Below are 22,007 nucleotides of genomic sequence, written 5' to 3' on the forward strand. Positions count from 1 at the left end.
TTCACATGTCAGAATTTGACAAGCACTGTCACCCTATAAGCGAAGACCATCATATGGCTGAGCCATTGGGAAAAAAAAATAGCAACCGACTGTCAGGGAAGTACTTTTTTTTTTTTTAAAAATATAATAAAGGTCAATCCTATTAAAAGCTGGCAGGTACATTCTAATTAGTCAATGATCAAAATAATGTCAAGAAAAAAAATCCAATTTTCTCTCTGTAAAAAGAGAAAATGTCAGTGAAGGGATGTTTGAAAGCTGTGATGTGTTATTCTCATGAGGGGAAAAAATAGAATGAACCACTTTCTTTTGTTAGGACTTGTCCAAGATTTTCAGATGAAATTGAAGAAGAAAAAAAAAAATCTACCGAGTTAGACGCTGAGATGTAACCATCATTTTTTTTTTTTAAAATACCAGTATTTTAATTATAACTTGACCTCCACTGTTACAAAGGAGTCCGAGGAAAGAACAGTTTTAACCTTTTAATGTAGTTCAAATATTGCGGGTATAATAAATTGGCTTTACGGCACTAAATAGCAATTCTCTACTAACTTTAACCGTATTTATCAAATATTACATGACGAAAGCAATATATGTCCATGATTGTCTTTAAGGTTGACACAGCTCATGACCATAATCTAAAAATAACGAAATTCCACAAAGTTATGTTGATTTATTATTGTGTGAATGAAACCTCCATTTGCATCCATGGATAACGATAGCACAAATTCAACATCCAAATACTGTAAATTAATAAAAAGTCTTATCTAAATGTTCGAGGAAACTAAATATCATTTCTTTCCGTCGCGGCCTCGTCAGTTTAATGGCTCTCTTCCCCCTCACGGATACTTTCCATTCCGTGGAGCCGCTGCGATAACTTCTGCAGACTTTTGTTATCTGTGCGCGCGAAACATTAAATTTGTGACAGATCCGGCGAGCAAACCCCCCGAGGAGGAGCCGTCACCCGCGAATCGTCTGACGCGCTCGTGCAGGTAAACGGAAAACGGCGTTCTTGTATTCTGTACATCGTACCGCCACGTGTATTAAATGTTATGAAGGCCTTGAAGCAGGGCTCCATCATAACTTTTTTTTTTTTTTTTAATCATGTGCACAGTGGCCCCTTGTTTAAAATTTCAAGGGCACAAGGGTCAAATATTTATTTTTAAGGTTAATGTTTAGCCCGGAACTCGGTGCCGGTATGACCAGCAATTTTCGTGTTCCTCACGTTGTGGGTATCATTGAATTGGCTGTTCACACGTCATCCAATCACAGTGGTCTCGTGGTTTTAACGTTATTTAGGAAGCTCAGGTGTGGAATTGTTTCTGAAATTAAAAAAAAAAAAAAAAGAGGGTGAGAAAGACAAAACTCATCAGCACACGGCAAAGATTGAACAGGAACTGAGAATAGCGAAGGGGGCACTCGAGCGGAAAAGGTAAGCATGAGACCGGTGGAATATGTGTGCCGAGGAAGTGAATTTTACCGGTACGGCCCTGTTAGCTCTGCGCTAGCGTGTGACTGCCGTGTCTGTGAATTTTACTGGTATGTTTTTTTCTTTTTCTTTTAACCAGCCCCATTAGCGTGGCGTTAGCATTAGCATTAGCGCTAAACTCTCTGTGTACCGTCTTTCTGTGTAAATATCTCGCGTTTCAATGTGGGCACTTGCGGCTTTTACACAGCTGCGGCGTATGCATGTACCAAATGGTATTTCCTTTACAATTGTCCTGGGTGAGGCTTATAACCAGGTGCGCTCTGTCGGCCGGGAACTGCGGTAATCTTTCTTCATTTTATTAATTAAACTATCTTTTTCTTCAGTTTAATTATTTTAATTAGGAAGATGCATGGGGACTCCCTTAAGCCCCGGAGAGGAAATTCATTCCACGATTCGGCCTCGCTGGTCAGAAGCAGAAAGATTTCAACCAGGATATGGAAGACTGTACCAACGTCTTATTTTTGTACAAAATAAACAATTGGATAGTACCTTCGCACCATTGAGGACTTAGCAAATAAATGGAAGCTCTTCTGACACATTTCGTTGAATTATGATGCATTGAAATACAATTCCAGCTCCAGAATCTCAAAATGTTTGCAAATGGCTCAATTCCCACGGTTCACACATGAACTCCAACATGAACACGCACTAAATCGTGCCGTGATGTTTTCTTAAATGGACCCGAGATGTTGATGTTTGGCAGGAGAAGGTTTAGGAGGCGAGCGGGACAAGTGGAGTGAAACGGCCGCTGCCTCCAGCAGAGCTTCGGTACTTGTGGAGGTTTTTTTTTTTTTTTTTTTTTTTTTTTTGCTGCAGGGTGTCCCTCCAGCTTCGGGGTCATTGACTCCACAGCATTGACTGCAATCACCTCACACTCCATTGGCTAGCTTCACACCACTAGGCCTGCTTTCTGCTGCGCTATAGGCACATACACAGTTACACACATATCAACACACACACACACACACGCAAAAACCAGCGTAGGAAAGAAGGCGGAATACTCGAGGAGGGGGAAGCCGATGAGACGCGGCTGAAATGAAATACAGTGGAATCTAAGGCCAGCTTTGACTCTAAAGCGGCGATTCCCAACTCGTTGTGGTTCAGGTATCACCTCCAGCCTCGGTTTAATATCAAGTGGGCCAGACAAATGCAAAGCAACGCAAGGACAGTCGGAAAATCTTTATTTAATGCACTATTGTACGTCACACCAGTCCATGGCATTGATTTCTTTCTCACAGCGGATTCTTACGTTTCAGCGTTTTAAGTCACTGAGCCACCAAGGAATGTAAATGTATTAACTTTAACATGAAGTGAGGAAAATAAGTATTTGAACACCCTGCTTTATTGCAAGTTCTCCCCCTTAGAAATCATGGAGGTGTCTGAAATTTTCATGGTGGGTGCATGTCCACTGTGAGAGAGATAAATCTAAAAAGAAAAATCCAGAAATCGTGATGTATGATTTTTTTTTTTTAATGATTTGTGTTATACATTCCATACATTATCCTGAATCAGATGCACCTGTGTGAGGTCGTGAGCTGCATAAAGACACCTGTCCACCCTGTACAATCAGAAAGACTCAAACTTGTAGCATGGCCAAAACCAAAGAGCTGTTCATAGACACCAGAGACAAAATCGTACAACTCCACACGGCTGGTAGGAGCTACGGAGAAATTGCCAACCAGCTTGGTTGGAAAAAAGGTCCACTGTTGGAGCAATCATTAGAAAATGGAAGAAGCTAAACATGACTGTCAATCTCAATCAGAGTGGAGTCCCATGCAAGAGAGCACCTCGTGGGGTTTCACTGATCCTGAGAAAGGTGAGGAATCAGCTCAGGATTACGCGACCAGACTTGGTCAATGACCTGAAAAGAGCTGGGACCACCATTTCCAAGGTGAATGTTGGTAATGCACTAAGACGTCATAGTTTGAAATCATGCGTGGCACGGAAGGTTCCCTTGCTTAAACCAGCACATGTTAAGGCCCATCTTAAGTCTGCCAGTGACCAGAGGAGTCATGAGAGAAAGTTTTGTGGTCAGATGAGACCAAAGTGGAACTTTTTGGACATAATTCCACTAACCGTGTTTGGAGGAAATCGAATGATGAGTTCCATCCCAAGAACACCGTCCCTACTGTGAAGCATGGTGGTGGTACCATCATGCTTTGGGGTGTGTTTTTCTGCACATGGGACAAGAAGACTGCACTGTATTAAGGAGAGGATGACCGCGGACACGTATCGTGAGAGTTTGGGGAACAACCTCGTTCCCTCAGTCAGAACATTGAAGATGGGTCATGGCTGGGTCTTTTAACATGACAATGACCCGAAGCACACTGCCAGGAAAACCAAGGAGTGGCTCCGTAAGAAGCACCTCAAGGTTCGGGCGTGGCCTAGCCAGTCTCCAGACCTAAACCCAATAGAAAATCTTTAGAGGGATCCGAAACTCCGTGTTTCTCAGCGACAGCCCAGAAACCTGTCTGATCGAGAGAAGATCTGTGTGTGGAGGAGTGGGGCAAAATCCCTCCTGCGGTGTGTGCTAACCTGGTGAACAACAACAGGAAAAGTTTGACCTCTGTAATTGCAAACAAAGGCTACTGTGCCAAATATTAACATTGGTTTTCTCAGGTATTCAAATACTTATTTGCAGCTGTATCACACAAATAAATCCTTAAAAAAAACATACATTGTGATTTCTGTTTTTTTTGTTTTTAGATTATCTCTCTCACAGTTGACATGGACCTACGATGAAAATTTCAGACCCCTCCATGATTTCTAAGTGGGAGAACTTGCAATATAGCAAGGTGTTCAAATACTTATTTTCTTCACTGTACATAAAAATCAATAAAATTTTATGTTATTTTATTTTATGGCGTAGTATGAACGATAGTAGTCTAAAAAAAAAGCTGTTGACTTACTTTTAATTGCACATTTTTTAGCTCTAACCTCAGCAAGGTTTCTCTTTTTTGAAGAACTGTAAACAGAGCTGGCGCTGCGGGAAAAACGGAAAGGCGTTCGGTCCCAGCAGCCGCAAGAAATGCAACCACAAAGTCTTTTATGTATTGCAGACGTTGAAAGGATGACAAGGAGGCGGTCGATCAGCAATTTCGTTAATACCCACAGCGTGGGTCGCTGTCATCCTTGACCACGCCAAAAATATCAACAACAAAAAGGTTACGCAGCTCACTGTAGCGATTTGCGACCCATCCGACCCTAAAGCCGAAGGGGGTCTTTTCCCCAAACACGTGTAACGTTAGCTTGATTAAAGACTCAAACTTCCCTATAGGTGAGTTGTTGGTAAAATAATGAGAATAATAATGATGAAAATCTTACCTGCTGTTGACTGCCGACCAGTCTGGGATGCCCCCCAAAGTCAGCCTGAATAGGCTCCACCTCACCCGTGAACCAGAAAAAATTGAAAAAAAATGGATTAATACAATCTGCGCAGATTCTCGACAACCTCCAGCCATGCCTCGCTTTCGAGCCCCGTTACCGGTTCCTTTTTGTACATTGAGCGAGGTCTTATAGAAGAGGGGCAAAGAAATGGATGAAAATAGAAAGCCTTTGTTGTTATTGTACCGTGCAGAGACAAAATTACGAAGTACATCCAAATTTTCTATTTACGAAACACGGCGGAATGGAATACGCACCTTAAGAAATGGAAAACCGACAGTGATATTCACACACGGGTTAATAAATAATAGGAAGGCACAGTAGAATAATTTTATATCTCTTGTCGAATCGTTGCAATGCAGAAATATATGGACGGTGATTTTCTTCAGTTGTCTTTATTATTATGTGCAGAAAAAAATGTGTTAGAACCAAAAACGCCTCGCCGGCGTGGTCACACCGTCGCAAATTCACATGGCACAATTTGTCCGGACGTTCACGTTGTCCTTGGGTGTGATGTCGCGTCGATGCCAAGCGACACCAAATAATTCTTCGGCACACCTGGGTTTGTGGCCTTGAGAGTTTCATATATGGAAACCCGGGCCATTTTTGTCCGTATAAAAAAATGAATTAAAAAAAAAAAAAAGGATGATTTAAAAAAAAAAAAAAAAACAGGACAGTTGTTGTGATGCTATTTTTTTCCCCTGTGAAGTAAATGTGGAAACTGGAGTGCACGGGTGCGAGACAGTTGTTTTGATGCCAATAATTAGTTTTTTTGTTGTTTTTTTTTTTTTGGCACTAGTATGGCTATTCTGACAAAGCGTCAACATTCTTTTGATTCACTCTCCCGACTTTAAACGGTGGCAGGTGTGGGATGACCCCAATTTTGGCGGGCACAAGGACTTTTTATAACGACTGTATGTGAGGAAGCTGTATTGAAATCTTGAATGGAACTATTTTAATGTCTCACCTTCCGGCTCGGTTCAGTCACTCGGTAGCAAAGCTGAGCTAAAAAAAAAAAAATGCTTTCCACAATAATTGAGAAGCCATCACACCATCTTACACGATTCAGAGCGGAGCAAGCCCGCGTTCCCAGGTGTCCTCATGCACTGAGTAGCTGTTGGCCTGAATGTCTATGTTAGTTACTTTTTTACAGCAGTGACAAAAACTGGATTTGTACATAAGTTGGAATTGACTGTCGTCTATCATCAACCCACCCTAACACGGTAGTAAAGTCCTAACTACAGCAAATCTTTCTGTGAAGAACCCTTCCCAACCATAAACATAAAACATTCAAATGCTTTCTGGAGTTGCACGACAACATACCGTTAACGCCGTGTCTCTAAAAACCAAGGACCCCCTGGAGTAGTGTAGCGCCTCTCTAGTATAAAATACTTCGACGAGGTAGCCATCCGAGTTCTTTCCTTACTCCAAAGTACGAAACTAATAAATTAACTCAATGTTAATTACTCTAAATGTCTATTACAATTTTACTCTTTACTTGTGCATTTAATTCTCTATCAAAAAGTCTCTGAAATAATATTTCCCCTTATGAGTTAATATTATCCTAATTTAAATAATCAAGCTACCAAATAAACTCACCACTATTTTAACTGTCAAATAGAGAGTCAAATAATAAACCTAGTTATGGAACAAAAAGTGTGAACATCTAATAACAAAATGAAGGATGGAAAATCAAACATGTATACACAACAGTCAAATAAACAAAATCAATATAGCAGGTACACAATGGGCACATGCTAAGCTAAGGGTCCAAACAACTATGAATATAGCCGGCAAACAAATGAAATTCAAACCCCAAAGTCACTGCGGTGCTTCCCAAGGCAGGAGTGAAGAAAGGTGAAGGTGGTTTTTCCTCTGTCCGGCGTCCTCATGGTCCTCGTCCCTTTTTCTTCCTTGAAGTCCAAACACAGCCTCGCTAGCCACGTTAGCTCGATGCTAGCGCCCTTGTACTCTCCCTCGTGGTCCAACACACAGGCCTTGCTAGCTAGCGTTAGCATGCACTTAGCACCTGTGGCAGCGGCTAACTCCACCACGTTACGGTGTGATTTGAGTCGTCCACTCAAACGACACACTATCCCGGTCGAAATTTTAACAGTCCTTGTCGAACACGTCGATCAACTTTTGATAAATGTCCACCGTTCACTTTCGTTGTCCTTTCGTTGTCCTCCAACCTTGCACTCAGTCTAGCCTTTTTTTTCTGTCCCTCTTTTTCCCTCGTCTCCTCAACACGTCACTCCCTGTCCTACTGAAACAATGCTTACAACAAAAAATGACAGAAGTATTTCTTTTTTACAAATGAATCAAACACATTTAAATACAAATCCCTCCAAAAGAAAATACAGTCAGCACACACGGTTTAACAGATATTCCACCACATTGCATAAAGAAAACCTATAACCTAATTGCTACTCTAGTATACTGAAATTTTACCTATACCAACTTTTAACCGGGTTATAGTAGGGTTCTCTATTTGCCAGATTTTTAGTTTCCAATCGTAACCCCAACTGTTTTGCTGACTGTCACGGAAACAGTCCAGTCTGTCTGTCCAGTATCACCTCATTTGTGTCTTTTACTGGCCCTCATGCCCAGTGTTGTGTCCTGTGGCTTTACTTTGAGAGAGCTTTGACAGCCTTGGTATTTGGCTCAGCCAGTCATGCCTGGTGGCAGTGAGCCCCCCTGCAGCACCAGCCCCACTGTGCTGGCCTACCCATCTGCCTGGTGAAATGAAATTAAAGAGGACTTGATGGCACAGTCATCCTCTCCCCACCCAGAGGCTGATTGTATTACCCAAGCATAAACTCAATTTGGTACTTTTCTGAGGCCATCAGAGAGGAATTGATTAGGGTTTAAACTAACAGGCCCTGCTACATACAGTATCCTCGGCCAACATTGGTGGCAGTGGGGAAGACTTTGCTCGTTCACAAACGTTTTTAACGTGGAATCGATTTTAAAAAATACATACACAACTATAGTCACCGTCTGAAAAGCAGCATAGTAAGTGGCAAAGAGCTGAAAGTAGCCAGAGCTTGAAATAATCTCTGCGTTGGTTTAACTGCCCGAGATGCACTACACCGTATTGGACTGATCGTGTGAAAAGTCTGGTGTGGTGGAGAAATATCTTAGAATAGTACATGACATGTATGAGGGCAGCGGAACAGTGGTGAAGTGTGCCGTTGGTGTGTCAGAAGAATTTTAGGTGGAGGTAGGGCTGCATCAGGGATCCGCGCTGAGCCCCTTCCCGTTTGCAGTATTAATGGATAGGCTGACAGACGGGGTTAGACTGGAATCTCCTTGGACGATGATGTTCGCGGATCATATTGTGATCTGCAGTGAAAGCAGGGAGCAGGCGGAGGAACAATTAGAAAGATGGAAGCATGCACTGGAAAGGAGAGGAATGGAGATTAGCTGAAATAAAATAGAATACATGTGCGTGAAGGAGAGAGGCAGAGGAAGAAGTGTGAAGTTCCAGGGAGAAGAAAGCAAGGGTGGATGACTTCAAATACTTGGGGTCAACAATACAGAGCAATGGTGAGTGTGGTAAGGAAGTGAAGAAATGGGTCCAAATTGGGTGTAACAGTTGGTGGAAGGTGTCTGGTGTCCTATGCGGCAGAAGAGTCTCCGCTAGGATGAAGGGCAAAATTTATAAAACAGTGGTGAGGCCGGACATGATGTACGGATTAAGGACAGTGGCCCTGAAGAAACAACAGGAAGCAGAACTGGAGGTAGCAGAAATGACGATCCTGAGGTTCTCACTTGGAGTGAACAGGTTGGATAGGATTAGAAATGAGCTCATTTCGAGGGACAGCCAAAGTTGGATGTTTTGGAGACAAGGTTAGAAGGAGCAGACTTCGATGGTTTGGACATGTTTGGAGGCGAGAGTGTGAGTATATTGGTAGAAAGTTGCTGTGGATGGAGCTGCCAGGCAAAAGAGAGAGAGAGGAAGACCAAAAGAAAAGGTTGCTGGATGTTGCGAGGGAGGACATGAAGACTGTGGGTGTTAGAGAGGAGGATGCACGAGATAGGCATTGATGACACGCTGTGGCGACAAGCCGAAAGGAAAAAAAGATGATGTTAAAAGTACATAATTATAAAAGAAGAGATTTGAGTTATTGTTGAAATCAGACAAATGCACTCACAGATCAAAATCGGGTAAATGTGACAAAATCAAAATCAGAGAGTGGAAGTTGTAACATTTGAGCCGTCCTTTGTGAAGTCTGAAAAATCTCGCAAAAATTCTGGTGGGGGGAGGTCACATGGGTGACGAAATTGACACACTATCAGTGGACACACGAACAAAAAACTAGTGGACACTGATGAGAGAAAAAACCTGGCTCGAGTTAAATAATTTAGAAAGTGAATGACGTAGCCATGATTGCGTTAAAGGATATGTTTCCAATCTTCCAGAGCTGCTGCTTGTCTGTGTTTAATTCCAGCAGCTCTGTGGTCATCCAGGTTGTTTTCATGCAGGCAGATGACTTTTGATAAATGCAGGCTCGAGGAGAAGTGCAGATATACAGCGACAGGTCAGTCTTTGTTGGCTGGCTGAGTGGGAAGCTATAGATTGCAAAGAGGAAGGGTCCAAGTAGAGAGTCTTGTGGTATGCCTTGGGTGACGAGAGCTTGAGTGGATCTGGATCTAGAGGTGATGACAGTTTTGAGTGGAACCAGAAAAGAGCTTCACCAGTGAGACCAAGGTGCTCAGGCAGCCCGAAGGAGGATCGGAAGGGAGTGCCGTAAGCAGGAGAACAGAACAGAGAACGACAATGGTGATGTGTTCTGAGTCAACATGGGGAAGTCATTTATCAAGGCTATAAATCTCGGTCTCAGCCACACATCATTGGTCCAAAGAGGATAAAGAGCCAAAAACGCCCAAGAATGCCTAGATACAAAACACTTGACGATTCAGAAATACATACTTGACGCATATGAAGCCATACTTAGTAATACGACTCGACATCGTGCTCAACGGTATTACCCTCCTCCTCCACCAGAAAAGGGCTTCGTCTTTTGAATTTTTCTTCATTTTTTTTTTTTTTTTTTTTTTAAAGTCAGCCCGTGGTCATCAAACAAGGCCTTCACATTTTCCTGACAAAGATAACTTTGCTATTTCACATTTCATTTGTACTCCCATGTCAAGGGCATCCACGCAGACACATGAATACCTTGGGAAAAAAAAAAAAAAAGTCTTTGGAATCCTCTTACCTTGTAATTATGGGAGGCCATGTTTTTGAATTGACGAGCAGCCAAAGAATGTCATTGCTTTTTATATTATGCTAATCTATCGTCATGATTACTGAGGCTTGCCTTCAATAGAATTGCCTTTGGTGTGCGCGCACGTGTGCTTGTCTGTGCAGGGGAAAGAGGGCTGTGGTGTTTCTGAAGCCAGAATGAAATTCCTTGAATTTACTTCAAAGCGCTCGCACTGTTCTCAACATCACTTCTACACCAGAGCGGGTTCTCTGCCGCGATCAAACTTAATGGGAATTTTACCGCGTCGCCGAGGCGATGAAGCAAAGAAGTCAAAGGATCATGTCTGATCACGTGGGGGCGTCGGTATAACTGTTGCTTTAAGTTGAATTCTAGTCAGTATCCCGACATGACTTTATGTTGTACGTGTGGCGAGTCTCCCTGAGAGATATGGTGAGAAGCTCGGTCATCCGGGAGGGGCTCAGCGTCGAGCCGCTGCTCCTCCGCATTGAGAGGTACCAGTTGAGGTGGGTGGGGCATCTGATTCGGATGCCTCCTGGACACCTCCCCGGTAAGGTGTTCCGGGCATGTCCCACTGGAAAGAGACCCCAGGGACAACACAAGACACGGTGGAGAGACTGTCTTTCGGCGGGCTTGGGAATGCCTCGGGATCCCTCCGGAAGAACTGGAAGAAGCGGCTGGGGAAAGGGGAGTCTGGGTATCCCTGCTGAAGCTACTTCCCCCGCGACCCGACCCGGAAAAGGGGTAGAAAATAGATGGATGGCAGGGAAAAGTCATTTCAATGATTGAATGGGAATACACCCCCCACACCAGACTGAAGTCCATGACTTTGCAGTTACGCTCTGCAACGATCGACCATTTTCCTCTCATAGCCGAATGAACTTTGCTCCCGAAAAAAACTTCATTCGAGGTGGGGAAAATGATTTTCTCAGTAGATCGCCGTTGTGTCACTGTCATGCGCAAGGCTGGACCATGGCCAAGACGGGCGTGGCCCGGCCACGACTCTGGGCGGTGTCACCTCCGACACCTGTCACCGGTCACAGCTCTTTCGCGTGAGGCACTGTGACTAGATCAAGTATTTAAGTTTGGAGTTTTGTCACTGGCGTTGCCAGTTCGTTGCTTTGTGTTAGTGAATTGCATTCACTGCTTGGGGGATTCTCCGCTTCTATGCATGAATTAGCGTAATCCCAGTCACAGCGATTCTGTGCCCTTTTGTTTGATCCTGTCCCGTTGAGTTTTTCAGTTTGCCCTGTGGTCATCGGACCTTGCTGCATGTCGTTTGGATCCCGCCTGGCCTCGAGTTTCTGTACCGCTGCCTTGTCAGACTGCTACACCGTGTTTGACCTTGCTCTTGAATAAAACCATGCCTAATATCATGTCCTCGTCTTGGAGTCCTGCATTTATGTCCACCCCCGCGCCGGAGGTTCGTGACAATCACACTTTGATTGATTATTAAAGGTTTGTGTACACAGGCAAGTGGGTGAAGGGTAATGATGATTTGGTCGCTCTAAAATATGGATTTTTGTACATTGAGTATAGAAAGTGAGAAGTTATTTTTGTAATTTATGCAGTACGGACACCAACACAACACCCATGATTGAAAATCGTGAATGTGAGGCAACGTTTGTGACATGGACATTGAGCTGTTGTGGCTTTTTAACACAGCGGTCTTGTGTTGATCATAACAACCAGAAGGATTCGCAGACCCTAATGAGCTTTCTTGAGACTCACTCACTTCATTCCAGAGTCAAAAATCCTGCTTCCGTATGCTTGCCTGCATTAATGTGAAGACTTGCACAGCAATTGCAAGGGCCCCTTATGTTAAGCCCTGTTCTCATGTGCACTGCAATATTTGATCACTCTCTATCACCATCTTAACCCTGTGTGGAAAGAGGACTTGGATTAATTTAACTAGAGAGCACACAAGATCTCTACTTCCTTCTCTTATGTGTGCCAGCGCCATTAACTCAAGTATATGGCAAGAATTTTGAAAGAAAGAAAGTCAAAGATAGGGATCATGTAATTTAAAGGTCCTGTTCTTAGGTGAAATAAAATGTTGCTAATATCTTGGTCGGGTTTAGTAGAATTTCTTATCCCAGATGAGGTACGTCATTTGGTAGATGCAGCTTTTAACACCGAATGCAAAAACTTATTTTTAACTCCGTTACACATGGGCTGCAAAAATATACGTAGACTGTTGTTCTGCATTAGTGGCACATACCGATTTCACCTCATTTGGGAGATGTGGGAACCGGTAGCCGCGCCACCCACTCCCGGCGCTTCTGCCGCTGATGGAACCGCTGATGAGCATTTGTCTGGCCCAGGGTTCATTGCGGCGGCACCAAGCTTGATGCCATGTTGATATTTAATGATGAGCTGCCAAACACCGACGAAGTCAACGTCCGTGTTGCTCAACCCTGCCAGAAACAATTGGCCAGATTAAATGTCATTCTAATTATCCGTTCCTCTTTCGCACTGAATGGAGCGGTAAATATTTGCACATTTCTTTGCACTCTTGAGCTCTACCCCCACCTTTTGCACGCGTCTTTATGACGTTCGTTAAGCGGTGAAATATCATGTGTATATATGAAGAGTTTGTTTTCAAAACGCGACACGGCATTTTTTTCAGATTTACGAAACTCGCGCCAAAATTACCCTGCTCCGAATGGATAATTTTGGCGCGAGTTTCGTAAATCTGAAAAAAAATGCCTATGTCGCGTTTTGAAAACAAACTCTTCATATTCTTCCTCACAGTAAGGTCGCCAAATCGATTCCTTCATGGGCCATTTCTTTATGTATACGGTTTACATGTTCCCACAATGTTTTTGCGGATTTCCTCCGACAGCTTAAAAAATAAAAGTACATAATACTCGGTCACTTCTGTATGCCTTACTTTTTTATTTAGATCTACTTTTAAAATAACACAAGTACCTACCTGAGCTTAACCTTGAGGATCTAAATAATTTCTGCCATAAATGGTCTTGTGCAATATTCCCTCTCAGCTGCGCAACTGCGCATTTGCGCACTTGTCGCACACTCTCAACGCAGATGAAAACCGATCCAGCGCAGTGAACTACAGCATGACGTCTTTTTTTTTTTTTTAACACGCCATCACACTGCTATACACTCTATTTCCTACTTTACTTGACCCCGCCCATCTCCGCTCTTAAAGAGGTACACTCATAATTGCAAACACGCCCACCACCAGTGCTTTAGTTAGCAACACTGTCTCGCCAACGTAGAGCAAAGAGTTAGACGTGCTGCTTAGGTTTACTCTCGATAATAATGGTAAAAATAAAAAAATAAAAAATAAAAAAAAGAAAGAAATGCTGTTGCTTTAATGAATGTAGGAGTATGTGAATAATGGAAGAAAAAGTGGTGAAACTGGATGAGATTTTCTTTTTTTTTTTGAGTAAAAAGGTCTGGTCTGAAGTCAAAGTAGAAAGTGCAGGATGAGATGGTGAATAATAGTAAAATTCCACCTTGGCACAGCCCGATCGTGGATGAAAGCAGAGACAATACAGTGCACAAAAAGCTAATTCTGTATTTTTAATATAGGACGCAACATAACATTCACCTTAAAACTGTTTGGGAGCATCACTCACCTTTCAACATGCATTGCTAAAGATATTCTGCAAGCAATAATTCAGTTTTACACCAAGAAAAACTGACGGGGATATCATTGTGGGTTGAAAAAATAATAAATGAAACAAAGTCAGAAGCGGCATTTCAAATTTATAGTTCATACTTGGCTTGGTTTGGTTAGCAATGTATTTTTGTTGTTGTTGTTTGTTGACAATTTCAGTGTAAGTCTTCAAAAACAAAATTGTTCTTAAAAATGTTCTGATGGGAATGTAATTGGAATCTTTTAATGAGCCATGTAACTTCAATGGATGACACTGATTGACCACAGTGCGTACGTCTGATGTTGCTCACAGTGGTCAAAGGGGGCGCTCACGTCCTTTGTGTGTTTGCTCGGACGTAAAAAATTAGAGGGAACAGTGGTCTTGTGTATTACATATAATCAGTTAATTAGTACAATGTATCTTTTAGGTTTGGACACCTGTAAGTCAAATTTGTTTTGTTACTGCAGTTGCTATTACTTATCTTCTGCAAAGGTTTAGAGAACGTTAAAGGTTAAAAAAAAAAAAAAAAAGTGTCTACACAAAAGCCCCCGAAAATGTTTGGATCACTAGACCATGAAAAGTCGGTGTTTCAAACGTGAAATGGCAACATGAAAGCGTAATAACTTGTAGACAACATTGGAGTAACTGGTACCCGCTGAGCTGGTTTGCAAAGTGAATCGCTTTGGCCCCTTGGCTGTTGCCATTTTGTCCTCACAGTGTGACATGGAACATAGCCTGAGAGAGAGAGAGAGAGAGAGAGAGAGAGAGAGAGAGAGATAGAAAAAAGGGGAAGGGGTCACGCTTGACCTTTCCGCGTTCATCAGTAAAATCAGAACTACTCTTCATATCTAATGATCCAGAAGCAGTCAAACCTGACATTTAAAAGAACAATACTGCACCAGGACAGCCCCGACCGTGATCACAATATCCACAAGTGCGTATTATTGTTGATTTACGCAGAAATGGCGAAGTGCACTGAGTATAATCGTCGAATAATTGACATTGTTGAGTAAGAGCAGTAAAACCATGGAAAACTTCATTTAATTCAGTCATTTGATTAAAAAAAAAAAAGGTCAAAGTCATAAATGTATCATTTAGATAATGTCTTCATTACTTGGAATTTCATTGATTGTTCGCGGATAACGGAACACCCAAATTTCAAGAAAAAAACATTGAATATTGCATAACAACCAATTTTCTATCGAAATGTTGGCTTTCTAAAAAAGTATTTTCTTTCAAATGCCGTCAATAGTTGGTTGGAGCTCTTTTTGCATGAATTACTGGATCATTGGGATGCGGTATGGAGGCGATCAGCCTGCAGCACGACTGAAGTGTTATCAAAGTCCAGGTTGCTTTGATAGCGGCCTTCTGCTGTTCTGCACTATTGGGTCTGCTGCGCCTCATTTTCCTCTTGGCAATACCGCGCAGATTCTCCATGTGGCTCAGGACCGGCGAGTTTGCTGGCCAATCAAGTACAGTAATATCACAGTCATTTAACCAGCTTTTGGTAGTTTTGGCAGCGTGGGTAGGATACAGAGATGCACGATCACTGATTCTGGAAACTTGACACTTGAATAAATAACTTGGGGATTCACTTTTCCTCCAGACTCTGGGTGCTTGATTCCCAAACGATGGGAAAAATGTAGCCTACTTTCATCTGAACCTATCGGACATTGTACCACTGACCATTAGTCCAATTCTCAGTCGAACTGCTGTTCATCCGCATCGAGAGGCACCAGATGAAAGCGCTCGGGCATCTGATCAGGATTAATCCGTTTCCGAGATGTCTGCAGGGGAAGATGCAGCACATCAATTTCGTTTTTCGAATTGAGGTGAAATACAAAAAAAAAAAAAAAAAATAAAAAATCTGTACAGTATTCTACTGCTATCAGATGCACGCGTATGTAATCTATTTTTGGAAAAATATCAGTTGTGGGTGTCACAATGGCTCAGCTGGAAAGCGTTGGCCTCACAGTTCTGAAGTCCCGGGTTTAAACCCTGGCCGAGCCTGTGTGGCGTTTGCATGTTCTCCCCGTGCCTGCGTGGATTTTCTCTGAGCACTCTGGTTTTCTCCCACATCCCAAAAACCTGCGACATTAATCGGACACTCTAAATTCCCCCTAGGTGAGATTGTGTGTGCGGCTGTTTGTCTCTACGTGCCCTGCGATTGGCTGTCAACCAGTTCCGGTTTTACCCTCCCTCCTGCCCGTTGACGGCTGAGACAGACTCCAGCACTCCCCGCTACCCTTGTGAGGATCAGCAGCTAAGAAAATGGATGGATGGATTTACTATCAGTTGTATTTGGGAGTATGATTAACTGAGTATGCGAGTTCAGCAGCACATTGTTCAGTCACTCCGATTTGACGGGCGCGAATGCGCCCGCGTGCCATCGGACTCGCAAATCTGCACAGTCGAGCACGAAAAATCACGTGCGTAAAATTTGTTAAGAGTAGAAATATTGAAAGATGTCGGTTATTTGTGTAGTGTTGATCATTGCCCCCCTCCGCTCTTAAAGGGGTACATTCATAATTACAAACAGAACACACCTGATATCTGCTGGCATGACTGACCACACCCGTACATTTTTCAAATGTGAGTGACTACATTGTCTAAAAATGTGTTGACAGCAATATTTGTCACAACTAGAAAACAATAAGAAAAGAAGAGTTCTTTCCTTTTGGCCTATGGGCGAGAGCAAGTGTACACCCTGGACTGTTCGACGTATAAACAAACGATTATTTATGCGACACATGAACTGACACACTAAACAGATGAGTCAGAAAATGCAATCCATTATAATTTGCATTCCTCTCCACCATCCATCTCCGTTTGAAAATTGAGATCTCCCAACATGTGGATGGAGACTGTCAGAACATTTGGCTCTGCCCGCGTGTGAACCCAGAGTTTCCCGACAGTACCGTATAGCGCCTGATGAATGCACGTCTTTATTACAAATCATTAATAAGGCAGCTTGCCTCTCACCATCCCATCCGCTTAAGGACAATGTGCGTCAACATGAACAATTACCAGGCTGATAAAATGCATGCGGCCCCGTTTTCTTCACTGTTGGGGCCGTGATAGATTGCAGGGGACATTTATTTAACTGCACGGGGCTCGCAGGAATCATTAACTATCGGGTGGCCTGTGATCAAAACAGACGGACAAATGGAAGAGGAATCATCCCTTTTAGTACATTTCGTTCATTCGTTTTAATAACAGGGCAGGACTGTTTAGCAGGTATGCAGCTGACAGGTCACGGGTTCAGATCCTGACTCGGGGCCTCCTGTGCGGATTTTGCATGTTCTCCCCCGTGCTCATGTGGATTTCCTCGTCTCACACAGGCAGCTCCCAGCTTTTACACTCTTCACTCACGCTACTCCGAGCGCCGTCCCACACACGTAATGCACACAGTCACGCACGCTGTTCCTAGTTTTCCACCAAACCCCCGCCGGGCTCTCACCCGATCACCCACTCAGTGCCTTTGCGGCCCTCCGGAATTGAGAAAAACTCAACACTGTGAACTGACTGCTAGCCGAGGAAGCTGCAGTGTATATAAACTGGTACCTCATGAAAGGAACTGTCTGTAACTTAAAATACAGAGTGCAAAATAACCACTGAAGCAATAAGTAGCCCAATCTGAACTAATGAAAGCTTCAGGGAGAAGAGATAGCGAGGGTAGATGACTTCAAATACTTGGGGTCTACAATACAGAGCAATGGAGAGTGTGGTAAAGAATTGAAGAAACGGGTCCAAGCGGGGTGGAACAGTTGCCGGAAGGTGTCTGGTGTTCTATGCTGCAGAAGAGTCTCCGCTAGGATGAAGGGCAAAGTTTATAAAAACAGTGCTGCGGCCGGCCATGATGTACGGATCAGAGACGGTGGCACTGAAGAAACAACAGGAAGCAGAACTGGAGGTCGCAGAAATGAAGATGTTGAGGTTCTCGCTTGGAGTGAGCAGGTTGGATAGGATTAGAAATGAGCTCATTGGAGGGACAGCCAAAGTTGGACGTTTTGGAGACAAGGTGAGAGAGAGCAGACTTTGATAGTTTGGACATGTTTAGAGGCGAGAGAGTGAGCAGATTGGTAGAAGGGTGCCGAGGATGGAGCTGCCAGGCAAAAGAGCGAGAGGAAGACCAAAGAAAAGGTTGATGGATGTTGCGAGGGAGGACATGAGGACAGTGGGTGTTAGAGCGGAGGATGCACGAGATGGGTTTTGATGGAAAAAGATGACACGGTGTGGCGACCACTAATCGGGACAAGCCGAGAGGAAAAGAAGAAATCTTTCACTCGCATGACAGAAGATTAGTGTATTCAACATCGTACTATTAGAATCTGGTGAAGTAGTGGTCCACAGAGCAAGGTCAATTCCCTTTCTATGCACCCAGCGTATCGACTGCCTTTCGTACTAAATCAGATGGATTAACTTCCAGCTCTGGCCAGGGCCCTGAATGAAATAAATAGGATGGCAAATGGATCGAGAGCTATGTACTATATCGTAGATAACTGATCCGAGAATGTCATCCCCAGCAATGGGAAGTAATGAAGTACTTTGGTGTACTCTACTGTTTTTAACGTGTCACAACTTTACCTATTTTACTGATGGATTTTCGCTTTTTAAAAAAACGTTTTAAAATTATTTATAATTTACAATGGAATAAATTTTTACTCTTGTACTTAAAAACACTTCAGTTTGTATTCTTTTTTTTTTTTTTTTACTTCTCCTGAACTGTCCTTCTACAGTACTTTTTCCAGTCTTTCCGCACGTACCCTGTACTTTTACCACCACTGCCCGTGTGAATGCCAATTTTCCTGACTGTATCATCTGTACAGTAAAAAATTTTATAAGATCACGAGTCCTGTCCTGGAATCTCCATATTTCCTTTCACGACATCGGTGTTACACACAGGTCACCGTTATATTCGGTGACACGGCGGCAAATAAATATTAACTACAGTTCAAGAAGCAAAAAAAAAAAAAAACGCACTTGTTCACCTGCTGAGGAATGTAGAATTTAATCTTATTTCTCTTCTGTTCCTGTGAGGTAAAGATTCAATTTTTCCAGCAATCGTTATATGTAATCCAACAGAAACAATATACAAATAGCTCCATAAAGCATTTTTTTAGTGTCAGAATTGTATGGCTTTTGACTCTATTTTCTCTTTTCATCATTGGCTAAATTGACTGGACCGCAGCAATGGCGCCCATGTCCAGTTGAAACGCTGTACATACATTTATTTATCTTATTTGAAGTGTGTGATTCTTCCTTTGAGCCCGCTTCAAAAGAATTGTTTTGTCAGCCGTCACATTTCTTTGCATGTGTCCCCTCGCTGTGCTGCTAAATTGCTCCCGGCCAAGTCAATAAATGCTGCAGGATATTGTTCCTCTCTTACCGTTGTTTTTTTTTTTTTTTTTTTCCTCCCCTTCTCCAGAATCTAACATGTTCATCAATTTGTTTGTTCTATTTTACTTTAGAAACATTAAACAGTATTTCCTGTCAAACGCGTCGACTATTAAAATCAGCGTATGGGTAAACAACATCTAGATGGCGGGGAGGGGGGAAAAAAAGAAAAACAGGACGGATGGAGAGAACAACAGAGGTGGGGAGTGAGAAGCATAATAATTGTGTGATTTATCCTCACGGAACCACCTCAATCACGGCATAATTAAACATGAAAAGCTAAATTTATCATGGTGGGCTCAGCCTCCTCATTAATTTAAAGCTGAGACATTAAGAGAGGAGGCCCTTTCTAATCCACCCCCAGATTTTCTTGTTTTCTTTTTTACCTTACCCCCACCCCCCACCCCTCCCTTGCCATCCCTCCATCCCCTCCCATTACAGAGCATTAAAATGTATATTACCCGCAGAGCTCCATCATCATAAACCACAGAGCCTGTAAGGGGGTGGACTGATGAAACTGGAAAGAAATCCTCAAGAGACACAAGACCATGGGAGAGGGTCCGGAGAGTAATTAAGGCTAAGAAAGGTTCTCATTAAGAGAGAGCTGTCATGGCTCAATGTCCTGCAAACTATTTCCCCAAAAGCTCCAGCCACTGCAAACTTGTGAGTTATACGTCTGATAATGAATTAGTGTTTTGATACCTCCCTCGCCAGGATGAAAATCGCCCACCTCCACATTATTAACCAACATCCCATAATTGGATGCAAATGGACTGCTCGAGACTCTGACTTACTACTTATTACTCTCGACTCTCCTTAACAAACTCCTACTCAGAATATATATACACAGAAATCCTTGCGTTAAATATTATACGGGGCACTCTTGGGCAATCATATTCATGTCACAAAGCTTTGTGAAGCAAACTGCTTTTCAAGATGATGTCGCTCACACCGAGAGGGTCTCCAGGAGAAACTACTTTTGGGACACAAAACAAGCACACGTAAGTCCTGAATATACGGTATGTTAATGACAGATCAAAGATAAATGTTCTGTCCTGCGTCACAAGGCAAAGTCCATGTCAGGCCAAAGCTTGAGGAAAAAACAAATGGAGCTGAAGTCTTGTATCTCATCTTCACTCTTCTTCTTTTCCTTTCGACTTGTCCCGATTAGGGGTCGCTACAGCATGCATCTTCCTGTCTAACGCCCACTGTCCTCATGTCCTCCCTCACAACATCCATCAACCAACCTTTTTCTTTGGGCTTCCTCTCATTCTTTTGCCTGGCAACTCTGTCCTCAGCACCCTTCTACCAATATACTCACTCCCTCGCCTCTGGACATGTCCAAACCATCCAAGTCTGCTCTCTCTCACCTTGTCTCCAAAACGTCCAACTTTGGCTGTCCCTCTAAAGAGCTCATTTCTAATCCTATCCAACCTGTTCACACCAAGCGAGAACCTCAACATCTTCATTTCTGCCAACTCCGGCTCTGCTTCCTGTTATCTCTAAATTGCCACCGTCTCTAATCCGTACATCGTGGCCGGCCTCACCACTGTTTTATAAACTTTTCCCTTCATCCTAGCGGAGTCTCTTCTGTCACATAGAACACCAGACACCTTCCGCCAACTGTTCCACCCCGCTTGGACCCATTTCTTCACTTCCTTACCGCACTCTCCGTTGGTCGGGATTGTTGACCCCAAGTATTTGAAGTCGTCCACCCTCGCTATCTCTTCTCCCTGGAACTTCACACTTCCTCCTCTGCCCCTCTCATTCACGCACATATATTCTGTTTTACTTCGGCTAATCTTCATTCCTCTCCTTTCCAGTGCATCCCTCCATATTTCTAATTGTTCCTCCACCTGCTCCCTGCTTTCACTGCAGATCACAATATCATCTACAAACATTATGGTCCAAGGGGACTCCAGTCTAACCTCATCTGTCAGCCTATCCATTTCCACAGCGAACAGGAAGGGGCTCAGAGCGGATCCCTGATGCAATCTCACCTTCACCTTAAATTCTTCTGTTACACTTACGGCACATCTCACCGCTGTCCTGTACTATTCTAACATATTTCTCCGCCACACCAGACTTCTGCATGCAGTACCACATTTCCACCCTTGGTACTCTGTCATAGGTTTTCTCTAGATCCACAGAGACACAATGTAGCTCCTTCTGACTCCATTGCTATGTGGAATGAGCTAATTTTCTTTGTGCTAATTTGTCTTGATCTTGCTGACCTTGATGTTGGTTTTTACATAATCTGATGCTACCAAGCTGCAGATAAAGTGAAACCCCAGCCTGAAAATGTCTCACATGTTCATTGATCAGAGGCACTCCTATCATAAATCAAACTCATTTTTGAAAGTACCTCAGCAATACTTTTTTCCAACTCACGCGATGATACTATTTGGTTTTGGCACCCCAGCACTCCCAAACTGAGGTCGGGGTGACGCAACCTTATGTAGTCCTAAAATGAATATAGAAATCAATACAATGCAGTGTTATGCATTCACTTTTTCGAGATTGCCCCTTAACGCTTCAAAGACCAACAGGTGCATGTTCCTGCCGGAATCTGTGCAAATGTGGTGAGAAACACTGAGAATTCTCAGAAGTGTTTCAAACTCCCTCTTGAACAGTTATCACACAAAAATTCAGCGTTCACATGGCAACGGATATCAGGTACACCTTTGATGGTGTACCTTTGTATGGTTTGAGTCCTTTCAGGATTTTAATGTGCTCCAAATGTTCTGATATCTCAGCCAATAATCAAAATGTACGTATAGCATTTTGAAAAACTGTTCGCTTTTAAGGAGAATTCAGCTAATCATCCAGTCTAACCAGTGTCCATCTGGTTGGTAGTAGTAGTGACGCAAGCGCACCATTCAAATC

This window comes from Syngnathoides biaculeatus, chromosome 19 (genome assembly GCF_019802595.1).
Source record: "Syngnathoides biaculeatus isolate LvHL_M chromosome 19, ASM1980259v1, whole genome shotgun sequence".
In the NCBI taxonomy this organism is placed as follows: domain Eukaryota; kingdom Metazoa; phylum Chordata; class Actinopteri; order Syngnathiformes; family Syngnathidae; genus Syngnathoides; species Syngnathoides biaculeatus.